This window comes from Dasypus novemcinctus, chromosome 1, assembly GCF_030445035.2.
Source record: "Dasypus novemcinctus isolate mDasNov1 chromosome 1, mDasNov1.1.hap2, whole genome shotgun sequence".
Lineage (NCBI taxonomy): Eukaryota > Metazoa > Chordata > Mammalia > Cingulata > Dasypodidae > Dasypus > Dasypus novemcinctus.
Window position 1 is genome coordinate 107,994,762 of NC_080673.1, and position 16,979 is coordinate 108,011,740.

A 16,979-nucleotide genomic window follows, 5' to 3' on the forward strand; every position below is an offset into this window, starting at 1 on the left:
ACTAATCTGTCCAGCAAGGGGTAAAGTAGTAGGAGGCGAGGTCAGAGAAGAAATGGGGAAGAACAGATCCTAGAGAGCCTTTTTAGAAAGTATAAGGAGATGGTTTTTACTCCACACAGAATGGTGAAACAAATGTATAATCTGAGATTGTAAAGGATCAATCTGGTGGCTGTGCTGGGAAATAGACTTTAGAGAGTAAAACAAAAGCAGAGAGGCAGTTAGGAGATTGTAATAATTAAAGCAAGTAGTTGGTTGTGGTTTGGACAGGGGTCATATTGGTGGAGGTGATGAGAAGCAATCAGATTCAAGATATAGTTTGAAGATACTGTCAAATCTTGGTTTCCCAGGAATGTAGAGCCTGAGGCAACTGCTTGCGTGGAGGATATTTATTAAATGTCATCTCAGGGAACAGTAATGCATAACTGCAGGTGTGAAACAAGAAAGAAGAAAATGGCAATATGAGGATGAGTTTTTGGTTGGCCACCACTAAGGTATTATAAAATGAGTCTTAGGATATCCATAGGAGTTGGGAGAGGGAGGTCACTATCCCTAAACTCCCAACTCCTATTGGTCAAGATTAGCAGGTTTCTCCTACTTACCTCCTGTCCTGCTGGTGCCCCACAGGCTGCATCAAAGAAGCTGCAGGGCAGACGACTTGAGGTCTCCCATCCAGAATGCAATCTCCATCTTATAATATTTTCTTTGAGTTCATAGGCATACCACAACATTGAAATATACCAGACATTTAGGCTAAATGCAGAACATGTTTTATCTAAGTTTTTATGTTCATTTTAAAGATGCAATCATGGTGTTCCAAACCAACATTCCTTGTAAAATATTTCAGCATTTCAGCTACTTTTCTGAGACAGTAAACTTATATCAAAAATCACATGAGGATTTAGTAGCAAAGCAACCCTCTGAAATTCAAGTCTTCTGATTCCTATAAGAAAAGGCTGCTGTCCTTTTCCAGAAAGTTAACTCTTGAACAAGATCTAAGCGTAATACGCTCAAGGATATTTAATAGGATTAAATAGTTTAATAGTAAAAATGCCTGCTGCATTTTTATACAAACTTTCCATTTAAACATAAAATTAAGACCATCTGAGAGTAAAAGAAAATTGGTCTAACTATGACCAAAACAACTTTTAAGGAGAGGAGTAACATAATCAGATTTTGTGCAGCCATTCCTATCTCAGACAGCACATCTATTTTCTACAGGCTTAACAACACACTTAGTTAATGTTATTCTTGTAAGGCAGAAACTAGCAAACTTCTCATGGTGCCTTCTTGACTTTAGTCCATTTTCATTCTGATGGGAAATGTGAGCACATTAGTTTCAGTTTCAATATAGGTTTCTGTTGGGTAAACTTCTTGGTAGACTAGATTTTCTGAAACTAGTCCTTTTCATTTGGAACAAATATGTATGCTAGATGATGCCACCACATCATGTCTTACTGATACATAATAAGATTAAAAGGAAACAAGCAAGCATTTAAAATGTAAAACAAACTTAAGAACAAATTACATGGTAAAATGACCCAGGGAATGCCCTTAATCAATTTCTGAAATAATTTGGATAATATTTTCAGGATCTAAGAGTATACTCTAGATCATATCAAAACTGTAAAATGTGAAATGCTTTAAGTTTTGGGAATAAAATTACATACAAAGGAAGGCATCATTCTATTATTTACAGTAATAAAAATTACTTAAGTTTAAAACATCTAAAGTTTTACTACAATATTAAACACCTCATTTAATTAAACAAAATTACAAATCAATACACCTTTCTGAAATTTACAAATTATATCAGATTGCTAGATATTGTGGCATTTTTATACTTTCCTAAAAAAATAAGGCAGAAGACTACTACCGAAAATACCACTTTAATCATTCCAAAATTCTGCTCACAAATGTTCCATGAATCTCCACTGCCTGTGGGAAAAAGTTCAAATTTCTTCATCAGGTGTTCAAAAACCCAAAGTAATTTAGACTGGGGTTTTCAAAAGTGCATCAGAATCACCTGGAGGGCTTGTCAAAACATAAATTGCTGGTTCTACACTCTGAAGCTTTTGATTCAGTAGGAAGAAATGAGTTGGGACCCAATAATCTGCTTTCCAACAGGTTCACAGGTAATCCTGGCACAGGCACCATGATTTGAAAACAATTGGTCCAATCACAATCTAGCTTTTGTGCATCAATTTCAACTATTCCCCTATGTAAACTTCTGGCTCCACTCATTTTCTCAGTCCTGAGATTTTGCTAAAGCTATTCCAAGTCACTCTTATATTTATAGGCTCTAGAATGGAAGAAGGAAATTTTACTTAACCTACACTCTGCTGCCACCTATTCAGACTCAGGCTTAGCACTGCTTATTGTTAATACTCTGAGGTACAAGTCTCAAGACCTTGAAGTTGTTTTACTTCCTCAACAATGGCCATGGCCTTGAGTGGAAGAAGTATGAAAGAACATTCAGGGAAAACATGTTTTTGTTATGACTATGAGCTCTTCCTATCTGAGAAGAACTTGTCAGTAATGGCAACTTCCCAACCAGTCCCTGATGTCAGGAGAGGCATTTTTTTTTCTATATTAACAGGTAGAAAAATAAAGGGCACCTCTGATTCAGAAATAAGCCTTCTTGGCCGATGGGTATACTCTATGTCCCCAGCAGAATAATTTATTCTGTGACGGTAGAGTCCATGATAAAGGTTCCTAGGCAAATTTACAGATTCCTAAAGGCCCAAACTCAGAATTACGAAAAGCAGCTGTCGTGAGAAGATACCATTTCTCCTTATTGGAGCAAACAGTGTTGCAGGCAGGCTATTCTGCTAAATTTTTTTAGCAAAGAAAAAGTGATCTGATTTGAACTAGAACTAACACTAAATCATAAAATATTACCTAAAACCCAAGCAATAAAATGACAAAACTGCTTTTCTAAAATTCAGAGTTTAAAGATAAAACATTATAACTGATATCAGAAAAAGTAAGGAACAGTTAATGTAGAAGCCCTAAGTCAATATTTTATTTCTAGAGAATATTTTCTGGAACCAAGATCTTCAATTATTAAGGGAAAAGGAAAATCCTTCTAGCAGAAATGGGATGGGGAGATAACTTAATTTCATTTCTGGTTATCATTTATTATATAAAAAATTCTTCAAAATAAAAAAGGGGGGATAGAGGATACTGGGACATATAATCTTAAGAGATTTTAAAATTTTAAAGAATAAAATATTATACAATGAGTACCACCCCTCCTCCTCCCTTTTTCCCTGATAATCTAAATTTGCTATTTATCAATCTTATGAATATTCTAACCACTTCACTGAAATATAATTTCCATAGCAGATAATTTACCCATTTAAAGTATATAATTCACTGCTTTTTAGTACTGGCAGTAAGTTGGGCAACCATCACTACAACCTAATTTTAGAATATTGCCACATAAAGAAACCTCATATGCATTAACAGGCACTCTCCATTCTCAGCCCTAGGCAACCTGGAGCTACTTATCCACTTTCTGTCTGTATAGACTTACCTATTCTTTTCATATAAAGAAAGTCATACAATATGTGGTCTTTTGTGACTGGCTTCTTTCACTTGGCATAATGTCTTCAAGGTTCATCCATACCATAGCTATATCGAGTATTTCATTTCTTTTTATTGCCAGGCAATATTCCATTTTATGGCTATATCACCATTTGTTTATCCAGTCATCAGCTGACCGACATATGGGCTGTTTCAACTTTGGGGTTAGGATGACTAATTCTGTTATGAACATTTATTTATCAGGTTTTATGTTTATATAGTTTTCATTTTTCTTGGGCATATATCTACAGATGGGATTGCTGGGTCATATGGTAACTTTAGTTCAACATTTTGAGGAACTACATATTTTCCAAAGCTGCTCATGTTAGTTTCCTTGGCTGCACAAGCAAATACCATGTAAAGTGTTGGCTTAAACAATGGAAATTTACTGGCTCATTGTTTTGAGGCAAGAAGTCCAAATCAAGTCAGAATCAAGTAGGAATCAAGGCTTTCTTCCCAAAGCTGACATTCTGGGGCTGGCTGCCACTGATTCTTGGTCCTTGGATCCTCTGTCACATGGCAAATCACATGGCGTCTTCTCCTGGTCTTTCCCTTCTCTTCCAGGTCCCACTGAATTTCAGCTTCTGGCTGCTCCCTCTGTAGTTTTCTCTGTCTGAAATTCAGTCTTCTTATAAAGGACCCCACTAATACAATTAAGATGCATAGAGACTGAGTTGGGCCACACCTTAAGTGATGTAACCTCATCAAACAGGTCTTACTTACAATGGGTTCATAGCCACAGGAATTGATTAAATTCAGGAACATGCTTTTCTGGGGTACAAAGTCCCAAACCACCACACCACTGGACCAGTTTATATACCTATCAGCAGTGTATGAGGCTTCTAATTGCCTCACAGCCTTATCAATACTTACTAGCTGTCTTAATGGTATCTCATTATGCTTTTGCTTTTGAATGTCTGATAACAGTGATGTCTTCATCTACTTATTGGCCAGAAATATATAAATATATATTTTAAACGTTTAGTAATATCATTTATTTAAATAAGTTTAAAACAATTTTATAAAATTAAATAACATTGATTATTTTAATCTAGAAAAACAAGATAATAATACAAAATGTCATAAAAATATAGTAATTTGTTACCTAGAATTTTAAAATATTGACATGAAAGAATATAAATTAAACCTTATTACTTTCTTATCATGGCGTCTATCATTGTGCATTTTAAAAATATGATTTAAATAAAAAACCCAGGGGAAACGGACTTTGGCCCAGTGGTTAGGGCGTCCGTCTACCATATGGGAGGTCCGCGGTTCAAACCCCGGGCCTCCTTGACCCGTGTGGAGCTGGCCATGCGCAGTGCTGATGCACGCAAGGAGTGCCGTGCCATGCAAGGGTGTCCCCCGCAAGGAGTGCGCCTGTGAGGAAAGCCGCCCAGCGTGAAAAGAAAGAGCAGCCTGCCCAGGAATGGCGCCGCCCACACTTCCCGTGCCGCTGACGACAACAGAAGCGGACAAAGAAACAAGACGCAGCAAATAGACACCAAGAACAGACAACCAGGGGAGGGGGGGAAATTAAATAAATAAATAAATCTTTAAAAAAAAAAAAAAACCCAAAGCACTGGAAATACAACATACAGATTCTATATCTAAACCTAACTTGTGCAAATCTAAGGATCATAGATGAGAGATTTCAATCTAAAAATAAGTCACTTTATCCAATGACCTGTATCATCTGCCACAATTTAGAATATGCAAAGTATAATATGAAAATATCATATAAGAACTGCACACTGATGACATCATGATCTGGCCTTGTAATTTTTAGCTAATATAAGATTTATTTTGAAAATAGAGTATTTCATCATGGATTTCCTTCTTGTTTTAAAAGATTTGCTAATTTTCTCCTTTTAAGTTTTGTCTTGTAAGAAAAAATAGCAAAAAGGCTTAATGCTTAAAACACAAGCTTACAGACATATTCTTTGCAGATAAATCTGTTCAGATCCTTTCCTACTTTAAAACTGGGTTGTCTTTATTTAAGGATTTGCAAGAATTCTTTACATAATTTGTATTCATGTTTCTCATCAGATACATGATTTGCAAATATTTTTCTCCCATCTGTGGGCATTTTCTTAAAAATGTCCTTTGAAGCACAAAAGTTTTATTTCAATTTTTAAGAAGTCCATTTTATCTATTTTCCTTTTGTCCCCTTGTCCTTTTGGTGTCATATGTAAGAAACCATTGCTTAATCTTGACTATTTCTATACAATTACTGTCTATATCTATAAATGATATATGACTCTCTAATACAGCTGAAACAATTTATATTCCAACTTAAAGAAGTTAAAAGTTACCATTTCTTCATATCCCTGCCAATCTTTGGTAATCTCAGATTTTTAATTATATGCCAAGCTGTTGACTCTAACGTGGTATCTCGTATTATGTATTATTTAAATTTGTATTTTCCGCCTTAAATATTTAGCTTCTTTGTATCTCCTCCCATAAATGACCTGTTCATGTCTTTTGCACTTTTTGGGAGGGCTTTTTTTTTTTTCAGTATTTTTGTCATTTTTGAAGACACTTTTTATTATGACTGATAATAAATATTTCTCAGTTATATGACTTGCAACATTTTTCCAAGTCTGTAGACCATCCTTTTCCTTGCTTGTGGTTTAACTTTGCTAATTTTACTATCAAATTATAAAATCTTTTTTTTTAAATGGGTTCTTTTCTCCCAGTGCTTCTTTTTTTTTTTTTAAGATTTATTTATTTATTTCTCTCCTCTTTCCCCCCAAACCTCCCCGCCATCGCCTGCTCTCTGTGTCCATTTGCTGTGTGTTCTTTGTCCGCTTCTGTTGTTGTCAGCGGCACGGGAATCTGTGTTTCTTTTTGTTGTGTCATCTTTTTTATATGTTTGTGGTTTTTTTTCCATCTTGTGTGATGTTTTCAACCATATAAATATTTTCCTCTAAGAGAGGCTGTACAGTATAGCTGTTAACCGAAATGGACACAGGAGACAGGCTATCTTGATTTGGATGTAGGCTCTACTGAATATTAGATCTGTGACCTTGAACAAGTTATTTAACTTCTCTGAACCTGTTACCTCAATCATAGGATGGGGATAATAATAAAAGCATCTGTCTCATGTTATGTGGAATTCAAATTAGTTAATAGATTTGAAGTGCTTAGAACAATACCTTGAGCATTAGCTACTATTATTTTTTCCTGTACACATTTTCAAGTTTGGATTTTTACAGTTAACTTTCTGATCTACTGAAGTTGGTTTTTATATATGGTATGAGGTGAAGTTTTCACATTATATCTCTCCATGTGAACAACCCAATTATTCCAGCTTTATCTATTATTAAATGGTCCACCTTTGCCAACTGATCTCCAGTGTTCCACTTGGCATATATTGTTTCCTTTATGTACATGGTTTTCTATTCTGTTCCATCAGTCTATTTCTACTCTAGGCCAAAATCACAATTCCATAATTATTAATGCTATAAAACTAAATCTATAAGTTTTTATATTTGGAAGGGCAGTGTCCCTACCTTCCTCTGTACTTAAAATCTCTAAAAGCAGGCATTCAAATATTAAAGACAAAAAGAATGCTGACATTTTTATCCTTGGTTTTTTGTGAGTTATAAAATCACAAATGTAATGTGTCAATTACTGCAGCAGTTTGATATTATTTATGAATTCCAAAAAAGAGGGATTATGTTTGTAAACTGGCCTGTTCCTCTGGTTGTGATACCCTTTGATTATCATAGGTTCAGCTGAGATGTCTTTGATTAAATTACGTTAAGATTAGGGCTTTGATTTCACCATATCAGTAGGGCATGACTCTGGTTGAGACACCGCCCCCTTGGTGGGCTAATATAAACAGACTAAAGAGGATACACAGATGAAGATACACAGGAAGAGAGAGCTCCACAGACAAAGCAGAGGAGAGAACTTCACTCCTGTGGCCCCGGGAAAAGATATGAGCCACTCATCTGATAGTCTGCAGCTAAACTGGGAAAGAAACAAGCCGTATGCCAGCCTGTAGCTGAGACAGAGTATTGCTGAACCTTCACAGAGATCACTTACTACATTGCTTCAACACATGTCAACTGATTTGAATGAGAAAGTACCTCTTATGGTCTCTTCAGCTGAACTGTTTAGGGCCTTGAAACTGTATGCTTTTACCCCAAATAAATACCCTTTGAAAAAGTCAACAGATTTCTGGTACTTCGCATCTGGTACTTTGGCTGACTAATATGTTACCTGTTGGATGTTTGATATTTAATGCAACAATTAAAATGCCACGTTCTTTCTCACGCTCCCCCCCCCCCCAGACTCTTTGATTACTTTGTAGATATTTAAACTAATGATCCATTGAAAGCCACAGGAATGATAAAGAGCCCAGGCAAAGAAGTAAAAACATTATAGAACTTTTGGGGGTAACTTTGCTCAGGTATCATATAATTACAAACAGGTGATATGACATCCTCAGCAGATCTTTAAAACCCCTTAAGTAGCAAATATAAGAATCAAAGCTAATGTCATTGAACAAAAGAGCATTTTAATTCAGCTTGTAAAACCAAAGTCTGATTCACCTTTACTGAAGAAAAGTAATCAATAAAGAGGCAGAAAAACTTGGATAAACAATACAGCAATTTTACGTGCTAAAGAAAGTTCATCAATTATTCTAAAACATTCTACAGCAACTGCTCCACATCTTAAAATCCAAAATATAAATCTAGAGGATCCCAGTATAAGTGATATCCTACAATTGAAAGGAGCAATACCATGTAATTTTAGCATTAAGAAATATATCTGTAGAGATTTATTCACTCTCAAGGTATAAAGCTGCAGATCACATTTCTTGTTTGCAGTAGAAGCTATTCAAGATATTCTGCAAGTAATCTCTTTACCCTTACATTTGCAAGAAACCTTAGGGAGAAGAAAAAGGGAAGGATGCTGCACTATTCAATGCTGGATTCAAAAATTTTCCTACAAAATAACTTTTAAGTTTTCACATATTTGCCTCCTTCTTATATCAGATGCTAAAGTATGTAGGCTTAGAACAAACTCTGCATAAATTGCATTCCCATGAACACTAAATTAGGACAGCCTAAACATGGCTGAAGAATAAGTACGTTTTGCTAACTTGAATATATTAGAATAAATAAGGGAAAAAGAATAAATAGGAAAATCAAAACAGTGGCTATTAGCTCTAAGCTTTATTTAGATAATGGAATATTTATTCTTGGTGGTGGTGTTTTTTTGCTTTGTTGTTGCTGTTGCTTAACTCTCTCTCAAAATGTTCATGTAGCAAAGACCCTGTTCTGCCTTTTGAAACAGCCAGGCTACACGGCAATCCAAAAGTCATAATTAAATGTAATTCCTAAAAAGAAATAGAACAACAACTCTGAAATCCTAAGTTCTAGTGCTGGCTGCATTACTAATAATAAGAATACAGACAAGTTACCTAACAACTTTGTGTCTCATTTTCCTCACATGTAAAAATAAGAGAACAGAAATGGATCATTAAATTAACCAGGTTTTTTTTTCAAATGGAATTGTAGGTATTTCTGCTCTATATTTCTACCGGGTTAGTTTTAGGTAGTGTAGAGGTTTGTTTACATAATAGCACTTTATTTTCTATGAAAGGAAACCCCCAGTTACATCATCCCACACACAAACTACTTTCTTTCTTACTTGAAAGGCAATTCCTTTTCAAGGTTCACAGTACATTAGAGACAGCTGCATCGCTGAGCTTCCTCCAGAAATGGTAAAAAGCTGCAGATGTAGCCCATGCATGACATGGGTCACAAAACAAGACAATCTCAAGTATTTCTCTCACCCTCTTTTATATTTTTTGAAGTGTTACCTGCATTAATTGCCGTGTGTATGTGTGTATGTGTTTATTTTAAATGGAGTCCCTGAAGGAACATAGGAGCTCTCTAAAAGTGACTGAGTGCTAATTTTCAAAGCATGATAAGGTAAAAGTACGATTTAAGTTAATGACATCTTAATAACAGACAGTTGCTACCACTTAACTTCCCAAATAGCAGTCCCCACGGCAATCACACATTCCCTGGTTATGCTTCACGACTGCCCTGGAACTCCGCAGTTTGCAGGCAAAACATAATTCAGGACTCAGAACCAGGAAAATAAAAACTCTAAATTAGAGCAGTAAAAATTCTGACACAGAACTTTTCCAGGAGAAGCAGACAAGAGAATTATGACTTGGCTTATTTCCAGAATAGTTCCCAAAACTTTCTAATAGCCACAAAGACGAAGTATTTTCAGTGGAATGATAGGTTTAATCTAACGAGGAGTGAGTGGAGGGCTCAGCAGCACCCAAACAACAATATGATGCTTTCTGAAGGCAGTTCAGAAAGCTAAACTTTCAAAAGATTTCTAGGCACCCAACATGTGTCTAATGAATATTTGGAAACTATGAAATATATTTGAGGAAGAGTCAGGAAATTTGCAATTCTCATTTCTATGTCACTCTTCCAGAAATCCTTCAGTTCAAAATCAGAATGTTCTAATAAGTAAATTAAGAATTACAATCCCTTCTTTTATCATTAGAGACAATACTTGAAACACTTAAAACAGCAGTAGAACACTGTTTTTATTTAGCCATAGTTCATGTTAATATAATATTATCTAAAAAACATCTACACTGGTATATGGGTAAATTACTTTTGAAACAAGTTCTAAATATTACTTTTACATATACATTAATTAACTTCTTTTGGTTAGAAAAGAGGAGTTAGAGGTTTTATCTGTGGGTAGAGAAAAGAATAAACAGAAATTTATTAACTCAAATCTGGAGTGCAGCACCAATTCCCTTGGGAAACCTTATTAAATTGCAACTTTCTGGGCTCTACTCCAAAATATTTGGTTTAGTGATGTGGGGCGGGGTCCTGGAACCTGGATCTTAAAAGTGACCTCCAGTGATTCTAACGTAAGACACACCTAGCCCATGCTCTGCGGAAAACTGCAGACTCCTGTTACTCCAGTGAGTGAACTGTTGACCGCACACTGCTCAGGAGCCAATGATGATTCATCAGCATTCACAGCAAGCTCTCAGCCAGTGCTCACTGCAACGTCTGTATAAAACCCTTAAGTCCCACTGGTTAAGCCGGAAAGAGGCAGAAAATCACCTGATCCTGAACTCAGGTCTCTTCTATCACACTACACGAAGCTGCCACACACACAAACACACACACGTACACATTGGCAAACTGATGTATTATGGTTGGCAAGCACCAAAATTTGCTCAAAACCTTTACAAATGAAATCCAGCTGCTTAAACTCAATACCAGATGTCTTCTACAATGTGTGGCTTTGATAGATTAAATTGAGCATAAGAAAGAGGTGTAATATATGAAAATCAAATTTGCAAGATGTTTGTCATTAAGTCTGTTTAACAAAAAAAGACAGAAAATTACGTTTTCACTGGAAGAGGTTAAGTAGGGCAAATTAATAATATTCATACTAGCTACTAAAACGCTTGTGTTATGAACAAGCTGCTTGGTGTATATTCATAAAATACAGGCCAGAAACAATCTCCAGAAATGCCCCCATTGAAGAATGTCATCTGTCTGTGAAGTCACATGATTTAACACCAGGCTCTTTGTCCTTTAGACCCACTCCCTGCCACAATCTGAACCCAATTCCACTTAGGGCATAGGAAATTAAGTAGGACATATTTAATGGTGTTGTCTGAGTTAAAACAACTTGCAATAAACCTACTAAACATATGTGTGCATACATATAATATGTATACAATAATGTGTGAAGTAAAAAAGGCAATTTGTCTAGCAACCTCAATTCAGTGGTGTCTGCCTTTCTTGTTACCACGTCTTGACAGAACTCTTTTGTTTGTTTGTTTTCTCGTCATTGCACAGTTCTCAATAGCTTCAGCTAAATTAAACTCAGAGAGCCACTAAAATAAACCTCAAAATAGTTGCTGCATATTCCCCTGCTCAAATGAGCTAATAGCTCATGTATAACTACATTATATTACTCTTACAACATGAAATTTTATTCAAAACAGAAATGTTGCTTTGTGATGGAATTTGAAATCAACATTCAGTTGAGCATATTAACTCTAACCAAGGCATTCAGTGAAGATTTGGCTCCCGACAAAAGTCATAATCATTAAAAATCATACAATTACAATTGGCAGGTTATTATATTTTCAGATTTGAAAAAGGTACTGTTTGTTTTCTTTTAGAGAGAAACCAAAGTAAAACTAAACATTTTAGCAAAGATATAGTTTGATAATGGATATTTCTACAAACATAGTAACAGAAAAATAATTTCATGCAAAGTATACAAAACAAACATGATACAGGGGTTTCTGAAGATGTATGTTATTAGCCGTGGCATACCCTGTATTTGAAAGAAAACAGTAATGCCAGAAAAAATTCAAGATGCTTCATTATATTAAGTTGCCTCACTCCTGGCTGATCTTTCATCAGTTTAGTTCCAAAACCCTCGAATTTCTACAATTTATGCAAAAGTGGAATAAATCACTATTCCCTTATATGTAAACCTCCCATTAAAATTCTCAAGATACCAAGATGAACATGGTAGCATCTGGTTCAATACTATGAACCAAAGCCAGTTTTCAGCATCTACTCATAAGGTTTTGAAAAGTGAATTTGATATGTACATTAATTTTTCAGGGGACTCCGGAAGGGATCAGAATCATAATTACAGACACTAATTACCCAGAATCTGACCAAATGAAAACGTATACTGCTAGTCTCAAACTTTGTTTAGAGATCAAAAATCCAAAATTTATGCGTTTTACTCTCTGAGACACATTTGCTACCACTATTTTAATCAAGGAGTAAAAACTATACATAACAACTTGCCAAAACTAAAGCCTGTCAGGTCCTTAATGCTATTTGTTTCATATTAATTTTGCCACCATCTTGAAAACCTGAATTTAAAAAATAAAAAAAAAAGAAAAGTAAGTCTTTGTTTCTTCATTTAACAAATAAAACTAGCTGAGTTGGCTGTTCTTTTGGAGATTGTAAAGAAACCAAATCCCACATCCTTGTCCAACTCCTTTGACTCTTCCTTTGCTTCCACCTTGACTGGGGCTGCAGCAGTAGCAGTGGGAAGAGCAGTGGTGGTGGCAGCCAAAGGGGAATCAATCAAGAATGACTTGACCTTTTCAGTAAGTAGCAAGGTGTAGTCAGTCTCCACAGACAAAGCCAGCACTCACTTGTACCCAGTGATGACAGAACGGGGCACTGATTCAACAGCTGGGGTATCAGTCTGCAGACATACACTGGCAACACTGAGACACCTTCCAGAAAGACAGACTGCAGAGTTTCCTTTCTGAGGTCAAGGACTTCAAGGTTGTAAATGCTGCCACTGCCATACTACTTGCTGCATGAGCAGCCCAAAGAAGAAGGGGATGATGTTCAGCACTTCAGCAGAGGGGCTCCACTAGCTCCAGCTTTGTCTTAATCAATGGTACATCAATTAGGGTTTCAACAGTGCCCCTGGTAATCTAAGTTGTGAAGCCTGAAAGGAGGCCTTTGTGGGCCCCAATCCAGTGTTCTGAGCGGCCACAGTAGCTCTGCATGTGGCAATTGCACCAGCCCTTTTGCAGCAGCTGGAACCTTGTCGGCCAGCAGAATGGCCCCAAACTCAGTGAACAAAAAATGAACAAAAAACCCACACTCCCCAGAACTGAGGCTACAGTCCTCCAATGTCCTCAGACGGTTCTGTGCATTGTGGGGCTGATGGGTACCAGCCTCCTACCAAGGGGCACACGGATCTGCTGCATCTGCTTGGAGTCTACATTGTTGGTTCCCACAATGAAATGCTTCATTGTGGGAATGAAGTATATTCATCCAAAAGATGATCTTCAGGGTAGTTAGACTTCCAGGTCACCCTGTCTTCCCTGGGCATCATGGCAGTGAATCAGGGATTGATACAAAAGGTTTACAGATGATGTCATTCTCACAAGAACCTACAGCATCTTTCTTTAAGGAGAAAAATATCTGCATATTCCTTTCTTTACTATAAAAATAATGATGCAGAATCTAAAGATGTACATTATCAATATTTTGGGCAATTATGTTTACTGGATACAAAAGTTCAAGTGGAACCTATTAAAATGGTTGTTTTACTAAAATCCTTTTTCTAAACATATAGCTAATAAATAGATCTCTTAGTAGCTGTTGGCAATTCACTATAAACAAAGGAGCACTGAAAGTATTCATATTGTTATTATAAATGACAACAGCAGTTATATTAGATGTTTTTGATTGCCAATATGATTAAAAATCCTTCCAGAGAAACTGCTCTTTCCACAGTGCCACTTGGTGTCTGGTGACCATCTTGGTATCAGGTAACTACACATTCAGAACAACTGGTTACATTCGAAGGGTAAGCAATCAAATCCTCTCTCCCAAAAATTTATAAATAAGTTTTAATTATTTTTATCAGTTAATCTGGAGGGCTAAGCAAAAATATTAGAACATCAGGGACTGCAGTCACAATTTTGGGTCAGGTGCAAGATAAATAAGTATATTCAGAGAATTAGATATCTCAATATGCCAAGAATGGCATTATGCTTTGAGGATAAAAGAAATAAACAAAATGGAAGTATTTCCCCTTCCTCATGATGCTGAGTTTCCTTCAGGAGAGTCACAAGTATACTCATGTAATATACAGGAAAAATAAAACTTACAGTGAAAGTTTATATCAACGGGACCTCATTTTAGACTGAGAGAATTAGTGACATGTAAGCAAATTTTAAGGATGAGCAGAGTAGATAAGCAAAAAACTTTCCAGGTTGTGAACGCAGCCTATGTGAAATCCCTGCAGTAAGAAAAAGCTTGGATCACTCCAAAGGGTCAAAGGCCATCCAGACACTACAGGCAGGGCAGACAGCTCAGGAGTTTGGTACCTTGCCAGTGGGCACTACTTTGGAATTTATGCTCCCAGTGTGACAGAGGTGGACTCAGTTGTGGTTTCCCTACACATGGCTCTTCTGCCCCCTCTATTGAACCTATAGTTAGTACTAGAATTGATAGGTATATGTCCAAGAGACTTAAATATTTGGGCTTTCCATGTGCCAGTTGGGCTCTGGATCTCAACAGAGTGGCAACACCTACTCTCCAGTTCAATGGATTCACCAGGACAAATAACAAGGAGATGATGATGACTGACAGTGACCATCTCAAGGAACAAGGAAAGCCTGCAACTGCAAGCAAGATAGTCCCATCCATCTGCCCCACAGAACCTAAGTCCCCTCTCCATTAGAGGTGGAGTAGGCATCACCATCCCAGAATCCTCAGGATTGGGAAATGAACAACAGACAAGAATAGACTTACTGTTATTCTACTATAGACTTACTGTGATTCTAGCAATGTTAGAACTGTTATCATTTATTTGGAAGCAGTGGCCACTAGAGGTTCTGAGGGGAGGAAGAAGAAAAATAGGTGTAATTCGGGGGCATTTTCGGGACTTGGGAATTGTCTGAATGACATTGCAATGACAGGTACAGGCCACTGCATGTCTCGTCATAACTTACAAAAATGGGTGGAAGAGAGTGTAAACTATATTCTACACTTAGTGATAATGCTCCAAAATGTGTTAAGCAATTGTAACAAAGGTACCACACTAATGAAGGATGTTGTTAATGTGGGAAAACGTGGGACGGGAAGGGAGCAGGGCATATGGGAAACGCCTGTATTTTTTATTTAACATTTACATAATCTAAGTATCTTTTAAAAAATAAAGTATATTTAAAAAAAAAAAAGGCCTTTGTGGTGCTGCTCAATAAGTAGTGAGATGAGCTGCAAATCGAGTAAGGGGCTAGGTGGTACCAAGCCAGGGACATCACATGAAGATCTTTAAGCACAATGAAGAGGAGGAAACATACACAGAGGCAAGAACTGGGGAATGGCTATGAAGCCCTGCAGAGAGACACACGAGGAGAAACTCAGGTCCTTCTGGGTCACGAGGGTGTACTTTTCTTCTGTTTTTCTTTAGGTTTCCACCATTCAACCTCTCTCTCCATTTAAGTATTTTTTTCTTTATAACCAAACTATTAATACTAATTATATGATATTATATGAATAGTTGTATAATTTTTGAAAGGCTGAGATGGAAATAGGATCAAGCAAAGTATCAGTTACACCAAAGCCATGTGGTGGGACCTAGAATAAGGTCTTCTGAGGGCACAGGCACAAAATCCTAGATATTTTAATAGTAACATTTCCTAACCTACAAATATATATATAAAGATGGACAAGATAACTATTTTACAGGTAAGCAACAATATAACAAACAAGAATCTATGTGGACCTAAAGGGTAGCATTGGAAAGCCAGATAGAAAGTTTAGTTGATTAAGTTGATATTCCTACAATTGTTAATATTCCTACAATATTTTCTCTTATTTGAGGATTTTCTCAACTTCCTACATAAATTCTGAAAACAGTATACATTTGAAAATTAGAAAAGCACCCATAGATTTTGTTCCCAGTAATTCTAAGTCAATAAAAGATTTGTAAATCTTTTTTCAGATTCAGTTGGTTTCGAGAAGCAAAAATAAAAGCTAACTTGGATTACTCTGATATTTCTAATACTATTATTCTTTCAGAAGCATTCACAAATTTGTAATTTAAAGAATATATTATATATGCACAAATATATATATATATAATACTTATCTATATAGTTGCTAACCACTTTTAAAAGAATATAAATTCCCATAAAAAGGTAAAGCCATATAATTTGAATCTGTACAAAATAGCTATGTGAATGCCTATTATTCAATCTAGTATGTAGATTTTAGGATGAGATTTATAGTTCAGTTCTATGTTCCTCCCAGGTAAATTATCACAGAGGTCAAATTTCTTACATCTGTGATACCTACCACAAATTGCAGTTACTGCCAATTAATAGCCTAAGATTAATTGTTTGAAATGCCACACAATAGTTTTAGTATAAAACTTTTTAAACACAGAACCACATTTATGCATTTAACAGCTGTGTCGGTCTAACAGTTCAGATTTTCACTATATTTTGCCATATGGTAACAAGGATCATTTTTCACTTAAAAATATGACCAAAAACTGATGCCCTGTAACAATATTATGATTCTAATTTTGGAACTACACATTCACAGCCAGGTTTACTATCCTCCTGTTACTAGATTCCCTACTTGCCTTAATTTCACTGAAAATATTAACCTAGATTTCAAATTTATTTTTAAATTAGAGTCAACCAGGTCAGACCTAAATGTCACAACAGGAATTCTAGGCAAAAATCACCTGCTAAAGAAGAGGCAGAACGCAAGATCTGAATTATATAAAACCACAGGGACTGCAGAGACTAGCACCCATTTTTGTTCATTGGGGATTTTCCTATATTCAACAAACTGATTCCTATTCCC

The 16,979-nt window shown here is 36.1% G+C and overlaps 1 protein-coding gene and 1 pseudogene across 10 annotated transcripts in view; both read right to left on the bottom strand.

Moving 5' to 3' along the window:
• Nucleotides 1–16,979, bottom strand: part of BMPR1B (bone morphogenetic protein receptor type 1B) — a 437,941-nt gene that overhangs the window by 89,844 nt on the left and 331,118 nt on the right. The gene's annotated exons all lie outside the window — the stretch shown is intronic.
• LOC139436740 (large ribosomal subunit protein uL10 pseudogene) lies at nt 12,550–13,482 on the bottom strand (annotated as a pseudogene).